The 8,796-nt window shown below is 38.9% G+C and overlaps 1 non-coding gene across 1 annotated transcript; it reads left to right on the top strand.

Moving 5' to 3' along the window:
* Window positions 1-3,199: 3,199 nt before the first annotated feature.
* LOC126058147 (U6 spliceosomal RNA) lies at window positions 3,200-3,306 on the top strand. The gene has a single exon (XR_007513118.1). It is a non-coding gene; the product is annotated as a U6 spliceosomal RNA (small nuclear RNA).
* The last annotated feature ends 5,490 nt before the right edge of the window (window positions 3,307-8,796 follow it).

The following is an 8,796-nucleotide window of genomic DNA, read 5'->3' as shown; positions in this document are numbered from 1 at the left end:
ATAGAAAGACATGGATTTTAATTCTAAGTCTAAATTGCTATTTGTGTAACCCTGGATAATTTACTTTACCTCTTAGAATCACACTTTTCATATATATATATATATATATATATATATATATATATATATATATATATATATATATATATAAAACAAGGATAATACTATAGGGTTGCTATGAGTGGAATTGACTCGATAGCAATGGTTTTGGTTTTGTTTGGACCACTTCCAAGGTCCCTGGGTGGTGCAAAAGGTTTGTGCTCAACTGGTAACCAAAAGGTTGGCAGTTCGAACCCAACCAGCAGCACCATAAAAGAAAAGGCCTAGCAATTTGCTTCCGTAAAGATTACAGACTAAGAAACCTTATAGAGCACAGTTCAGTAACACATGGGGTAGCCATGAATCAGAAGAGGACAACAATACCACCTCCAGTCTATGATTGTGTTGTATAAATGTTATAATTTATATACTATTTTTAGTACACTGCCTCACACATAACAGGTATTGAATAAATGCTCTCTCTTCAAATATACGTAGAATCACGAGAGCCCTATAGAGTATTACAGCCAGAGTGAACCAAATGTTGGTCTCACTTCTCACTTCTGCATGGCACAAACAAAATGGGGCAGCCTCTGGGAGTCAGGCCAAGTTTTATTTTCAGAACTTTGGAGGAGGATCTCCTCAGCCATGCTTTGAAAGAGACACCTGTCCTCAGGAGTTGGCAGCTCACCTGAGGAAAGTCACAGGACCCATCTCCCCTCTCACCCAAAGAACTAGAAAAAATGGTGTGAATCCACAGCCCCTGTTTTTTCAATTGAATACAATTCCCTGACAGGGGCTACATGAAGACATGATGAGATTTGGCCTTCAGGCTATTAGGAAGCTGGATAGTCTTAGTTATCTAGTGCTGCTATAACAGAAATACCACAAGCGGATGGCTTTAACTAAGAGAAATTTATTCTCTCACAGTCTAGGAGGCAGAAGTAGGAATTCAGGGTGCCAGCTCCAAGGGAGCTGTAGGCTCTAGGGAGAAGTCCTTGTCATCAATCTTCCCTTATTCAAGGAGCTTCTCAGTGCAAGGACCCCAAGTTCAAAGACACACACTCTCCTGGTTCTCTTTGTTTGGTGGTAATGAGGTCCCCATGTCTCTCTGCTCAATTCTCTCTTTTATATCTCAAAAGAGATTGACTTAAAAACACAACCTAATCTTGTAGATTGGGTCCTGTTTCATTAACATAACTACCACTAATCCCACCTCGTTAACATCACAGAGGTAGGATTTACAACATACGGGAGAATCAAGACAGATGACAAAAATGGTGGGCAATCACACAATACTGGGAATCATGAACCAGTCAAATTGTCACATATTTTGGGGGGACACAATTCAATCCATCACAGATATAATATTACTAAATTTAAATTTACAATCTCCAACCGCATTCACTACTTTCTACTGAATTTCTCACTTCAGAAATAGACAACCTCCTGAAACTTAGCCTGTCATTCTCATCTTGGAAACCTTAAGGAAGCTGGTAGATAAAAGAAAAAGTTTTGTGACAGTTTTGCCAAATGAGTAAATCAACCACTAATACATTTTTGGGGGGGTGAACCTATATTTTATATAATCTACCTGAAATTCCCAGCTGGTGTGACTGAAATACATTCTTTGATTTCTTTGCACCTATTTCTTTTTTAATAAAGTGAGGGAGTTAGAGGATGTCTAAGACCCATTTCAGGTGCCACATATTAAAATCGCATTATTAAAATCACAGAAACTTATATAGCACGCTATATGCACACAGGGTAAAATGTTGTTTCAGGAAATACAGACCAAAAAAAAAAGGAAAAGAATTGCGTGCTTCTTGTACCACCCATTCCCAAACAGAGAATATCAAGCAGTATGTAACTGCCACTGAAATAGTTATAAGAAAAACAAACACCATTTCAGTGACCTCACAAAACCTCATTTTATAAACATTGTGAAAACTCCTTCTACACTAAGCTGTTTTAAGCAACAAGACTTAGGTGGCCTGATAAAGCTTTCTCATGTCATTGCAATTACTTTTTTCTAAAAACAATGTGAGTGTTGATGAACTTACTGGCAGACTAATGAAGGGATGCTGAGCCATGAAGCTCCCCTCATTTGATGAATGAAGTGAGCATGACTTTAGGTCTACTGGATGGGATTCTGGCATACGAATAATTTGACCATGGACCTGACCAGCTACCCACAGATGTTCCTCTAAATGCCATTCTTTACATACAGTCCATTACTTGTCTCATTTGGTCTTTGAGGGTATCATGTTCAAATATTGAGAACTTTCTAGTATGTTTGTCCAGTTCTGTGGTATTTCCAGAACTGCCTTATTAGCAAACATTGTCAGTCACTAAATATGGCTCAGTATTACAAACCCACGTTCTCATACTTTTCACTGTATCAGTGATGCCCAAACCCAGTCTGTCTGAAATGCTCTCTTCCAGATATCTACTACACGGCTGGCAATTCCAACATGAAAATGGAATCTTCCCCCACTTGTCCATATGATAAAATGGCTGTTAAAATTTTAACTTATTGAATTTCTGCTTCTTGAAGTGAAGTATTAAATACAGCAGGAATTACCCTTCCATTGTAAACAACCAGAAAACCAGACACAATATGTGAAAAACTTTCCAAACACTGAAGAAGAAGAAGTGAAGGCCTATGATGTCTTGGAGAAAGAAAACAAACAAGGTAAGGCCATGAACCATCCCAGCTTACTGCATGGGGCAGTTTCCAGGCTATAGTGCAGGGAGGAAGATTTCAAATATTGTAGCTTAAAATATGTAGACAGGCCCTTCAACACTCCTCCCTCCAAAAGTGAAAACTAATTCACTACCCCCATTTCTAAATGTAGAACTTAGTGACTTGCTTCTAACAAAGACAGTGAATATGGCAAAAGTAATAGTGTGTGTCTTCAAGATTAGGATCACAAAATGGCATTGTGGATTTCTTCTTTCTCTTTCTTAAATCACTTTACCTGAAGGGAAGCCAGCTCTCATGTAATGAGAACATTTAAAAAGCCCCATGAAGAAGAAGACATGGTGAAGAAATGAGGCCTCCTTCTAACAGTGATACAAGTGACTCTGCCAGAATCACCCCACTCAGCTACTCCCCAATTCCTGACCCATACAAGTTATGAGATAATAAATGTTTTAAGTGGTCACTTCGGCAGCACATGTACTAAAATTGGAATGATACAGAGAAGATTATCATAGCCCCTGCACAAGGATGACACACAAATTTGTGAAGCATTTCATATTTTTAGCTGGGGCTGGGGTGTGGGGACCATGGTTTTGGGGGACATCTAGGTCAACTGGCATACCAAAGTTTATTAAGAAAATGTTCTGCGTCCCACTTTGGTGAGTGTTGTCTGGGGTCTTAAAGCTAGCGAGCGGCATCTAAGATGCATCAATTTGTCCCAGCCCACCAGGAGCAAAGGGAATGAAGAACACCGAAGGCACAAGGAAAATATTAGCCTAAGAGACATAAGGGTCAAATGAACCAGAGACTCCATCAGCCTGAGACCAGAAGAACTAGATGATGGCCAGCTACCACCAATGACCACCCTGACGGGGAATACAACAGAGGGTCCCTGACGGAGCAGCAGAAATGTGTGGAGCAGGACACAAATTCACATAAAAAGACCAGACTTAATGGTCTAAAACTGGAGAAACCGATAAAGCCATAGTCCCTGGACACTCTGTTAACCCAGAACTAAAACCATTCCTGAAGCCCACTCTTCAGACAAAGATTAGGCTGAACTATAAAACATAAAATAATACTTGTGAAGAATGTTTTTCTTAGTTCAAGCAGATACACAAGACCAAATGGGTGGCTCCTGTCCAGAAGGATGAAAAGGCAGGAAGGGACAGGAGCTGGTTGGATGAACATAGGAAACCCAGGATGGAAAGGGGGAATATGCTGTCACATTATAGGGATTGTAGCTAGTGTCACATAACAATGTGTATATAAATTTTTGTATGAGAAATTAACTGTAAAGTTTCACCTAAAACAATTTAAAAAAAAATTCTTAGGGAAGACACCCCAAAAATAAATAAATGTTTTAAGCTGTTAAATTTGGGCATAATTTGTTACAAAAAAAAAAATAGATAATTAATCCACCAAAAGTAGCCTATGGTCTCACTGAGTTGCCACAGAGATTAGAGTTTGAGAGGCCTAGGCAGCTAGAATTTGCAGGACAGAATATCTGAGAGAGAAGAACTGCAAGGAGAGAGAGTTCTGGAGAAATGCAGAGGGTCTCTGAGTTACTGGCTAAGTTCTAAGTCTGCACATGTGTGGGGTGAGTCTTCATGAGACTGGGAAAGGGACCACCAGAAAACAGTAGGCTGAACAATTGCTGTAGGTCACATATGGCTTCTGTCTTAGGCTAGGTTCTCTAGAGAAGCAAAACTAGTGTAGTATTTATAGACAGACAGAAAAAAGAGAGAGTTTTGGCTCAAAGAAATGGCTCATGCAGTTGTACAGGCTTGCAAGTTCCAAGACTGTGGGTCAGGCATCAGGCTAGAGGCTTCTCCTGACTCACATAGACGCCGGGGCTGACAAACCCAATATTGGCAGGTCAGACAGCAGGCTGCTGGCTCACAGGCTGCGGAGACCAAAAAATCCCAAGATCAGGAGGCAATATGGCAGGCTGCTGGCTCAAGTCCCAAGACCTGGAGATCAGATTATGACAAGCCAGATGCAGGATCCAGGGCAAGCAAGGAAGCTTTGACAGAATGTCCATATATACGTTGCATGTAGCCCACACCCCCAAGGAAACTCTTCTTACAACTGATTGGCTGATTGCTTCATGAAGGAGGAGTACATCACTACATAATGGCCAAACCACTGAAAATCATGGCCCAGCCAAACTGACACACAACCTTAACTATCACAGCTTCCAATAGCTTAAACTTCCATAAGTCAAAACAGAGAGGCCTTGTAATACAAGTGACAAGGGCTAGAGAGTCTTCAAAGGAATCACATCCCATTAGTGTAAGTAATTAGGCCTAGAGTAAATGTTGCTTTGGACTTTCCCTAAAAAAGCTTAAAACACTTGCTCCATATACCAGGAAACATGTCCAAAAATATCCATAGCAGCATTGTTTTCAAGGGTCAAAACTGCAAAAACACCTGCTTTAGTTTAAGCCTCTCAAAGATACAGACCATGAGACAAAGATTAAATTTATTTGGAAGGGTAAAAAAAATTAACAGGAAAAATGGTAGTGGAATGGGGAGCAATATACAAGCAAGGATGAGTAGCCAGTATTCTATTTAACCAGCCACTATAGTGGTTCTCATGAAGAGACTCTAGGAACTGGAGTTATCTGAGGGAGCTGGGGTATTTATAGTCTTTAACTCCCAAGAGCACCTCTTGTTTGCTCCAGTGCACACTGGCAGCACAGCTTCCTGCAACTGGGGCAGGGGAAGACCCTCAGGCATAGATGTGCAGACACTAGGATCTGGAAATTGGTGAGAACACGAAGAAAGATCCATGGGGCATGGGTGAGGCACTGACAGGATCTGCAACACAAGTAAAACCCCAATGTCCATTGACAAGAAATGGATAAATTGTGGAACATTGATGCAAAGTAATACTACACAGTGGTGAAAACATATGGTAGCCACACCCATCACAAAACATATAATGTTAATTGCAAGAGGTAATTTCCAATATATTTAGGGATACACACGTGTGCTGAAAGGAACACGAGAAAATGATCAACACAAAGTTAAGGATACTGATCACTTTTGGGACACAAGTGAGGAGGCACTACTGGGGGATAAAACAGAATTGGTAATGTTCTATCAAGATTGACGATGGGAACAGGAAACCGGAGGTCGAGAAGGGGAGAGTGTTGACATGTCATGGGGTTAGCGACCAATGTCACAAAACAATACATGCTAAATGTTCAATAAGAAACTAATTTGTTCTTTCACCTAAAGTACAATAAAAAAGATGGATGATGGGTGCAAAAGTATGTGTTTTATTATTCTTTATTACAGAAATATACATACACTTTTTATGTATAAAGCAATTCAAAAAAAGTAAAGGACTGAAATAAAAAATATCAAGATGTTCACACAACAATCTCAGAGACAAATGATAACAGTTTTTATTTTGTCCTTTTTACTTTTCTGTATTTTCTGCAGTGAACATACATTTCTTTTATGTTAATAAAACAATGTAAAGTCAACCATGTCACCATAAACCTCCTTACCCCCCAATCTTAGCTCTACTATCTTACAGACATACCCAATTTAGAAAAGAAGGGTAATGAGTTGATTCCCTAATGTGGTTATTAACATATATAGAGATCCCCGGTTTGCTAATTCAGCTGCAAATTTACATTTGCCCACAGGCATTGATGCCCAAAAAAGTAGGCCAATTCTAAAATAAATCATCTTGTGGGCAATTAAAAACTTGATAAAAATTATAGAGAAGAGAGAATCTGAACACTATAGGTTAAATCTTATTATAACAAATTCCACATGATTGTTTCTATTCTCTCAAGAAGAGACCTTGAGTTGGATTCAAGTTCTCTAAAACATTTAAAACAACTGAAATATTTAAAATAGATGAAGGGACAATGCGTTTATGATAATCATAATAACACTTCTTATTTTGAAAAACAAATTTTTCCTAAAAAGAGAAAAAAATTTTCATAATCGAAGTAACTGTTGAATATGGGAAGGCTGATGCTCCAAGATGCTTGAAATAACCAACTTGCACACTCAACGAATGCCTTGTATAGTTTGTCAAACCATAAAAGCGAAGATCATTTCTGCCACACTCCACAGTGGCATTTTTTTTACTAGTTCTGCTGTTTGAACGCAAATTTGTAATCAGTATCAACCAGCCTCTCAATGCTAGAACCAAATAACTGGTCTCCAAGCTTTGCAAAAACTTACTACTATATTCTCCCATCGAGCCTGGTGAATTTGTGATATCCTAAAATGCATTTGTCTGTTCTGTTATCGGAATCATATTTTGATGATGCTCTAGTTAGTATGTCCTCCTTTGGGACTCCAAAATCATTAAGCTTTATGGATTCATAATCTGGGAGGCCTATGTGAATAGGCTTGAGGGCCCCAGGAGCACTTAAAAGCAGTTGGGAAGTGTCTGTCCAAATAGCTTCTGCAGAGCAACGAACCGTGAATCTTCTTTGTGAACTCAGATAAGCATGGGCTGAAGGGGATGCCCATAAACTTCTGCTAACCCAAACTGCAATATCTGCCTCTCTGTGTTTCTAGCCTTGACCCCTGACAGCCCTTCCATCGACCCTGTTCTTTTAGTGCGACTTTGTATAACAAAGGTTGTACAGGAATTTCCGATAACCTACAGAGTTTATCTCCACCCTGAGCTATTTTAACAACCCACCTTGGGGGTGGGGGGATTTGCACCTGAAAGTGTCTGGGGAGAAAAGGTGCTGGGAAAGGAAAGAGGTCCTGGTATTTTGAGGCATGACAGTTGTGCACTTAGTAATCACGTATCAAATACAAAGAGCAGCGTACACATTAGAGTAAGAACTGTAACTCACCAAAATTCGGTAACCCACAAAAATTCAAAGATGAAAAATTGAAGTCAACCACAAAAATAACCAGTGTATTTCACCCTGCAGCATTTTACTAAACCTCTGCTCCCTATGTATTACTTTCCCTTTAAAATAAGGAAAAAAAAAATTTTTTTTTTCTAGTTTTCCAATATGAACAGCCAACTTCAAAGGAGCTTTCTAAGTACCGTTAAGGTAGTACTGTCACCCAGGCCATTTCAAAAGGCTTTTCAAATCACCCTCAGATAACTAATCTGTTATCTGGCAACTTTTATGAGGAAACATAAACAATCATTATCTTTAAACAGCATCTTAAAAACTACAATCCCCCTGGATAACATAGCCTTGTTTTTTCATTTTTGCCTCCCTCAGAGTCTAGCTCAGAACTCCTTCTCAACTCTTCTAATTAAAAAAAAAAAAAAAAGTCTGTAAATCAAAATCTAAAAACAGAAAAGGTATCACAACGGAATCTTTATAAATTCATATTGCCAAGCCGGATTTAAAATAAAATCTCCCTTGGAATTTAAACACAACGCAGAGACAATTAAAGGCTATCCGCTTAAAAAAGGAAAAAATCTTTACATAATCATTTACTGTTCCATTTTAATTAAACTTGAATTTCCTGTGATGCTGAGTTTATTAACAAGATGATTCTTTATAAGTCACTACGGAGCAGGCTCCATAAGAATGTTACAGTTTATCAATATCCAACGGTAGAGTCGGCTAAGAATTTTAGTGAGTCAATAAAATAAAAGGCAATCACAAGACACCCACACAGCAACCTGAGAACTCCCTTGCAAACTGAGGGGTGGTTTCAAGTTACTTTCAACAACATCAATTAAAGCAAAAGCTTCAGCATTAAATATTCTGTTTTACTCCAGAATCTGCCTCACCCCTTCCCCAGCAAGCTCTGTGTCACAACCAACTAGCCTTCTCTCATGCACGGTCGTTGTTTGTGTTTCAAGAAATGAAATTAGAATTTTTATAGCCGGAAAAAAATCCACAGACCACATAAACATGTACACCTATCTGATCATCAAAATAAATTTTGAATCACAAAATTTATTATTTTCTCAAATGCTCTGTTGACTACAGTGAGCTCTAGTTACTACAGTGCTATTTTTAAGGCAGCCTTTACTAACAAGCTAGGACCTTTACTAAATAAACACCACACAAGGATTCCAGTCTTCAGTGTCCAGA

The sequence above is a fragment of the Elephas maximus genome, chromosome 1, assembly GCF_024166365.1.
Source record: "Elephas maximus indicus isolate mEleMax1 chromosome 1, mEleMax1 primary haplotype, whole genome shotgun sequence".
NCBI lineage: Eukaryota > Metazoa > Chordata > Mammalia > Proboscidea > Elephantidae > Elephas > Elephas maximus.
The sequence above is the reverse complement of the archived record's forward strand: the minus strand, read 5'-3'. Positions and strand labels throughout refer to the sequence as shown.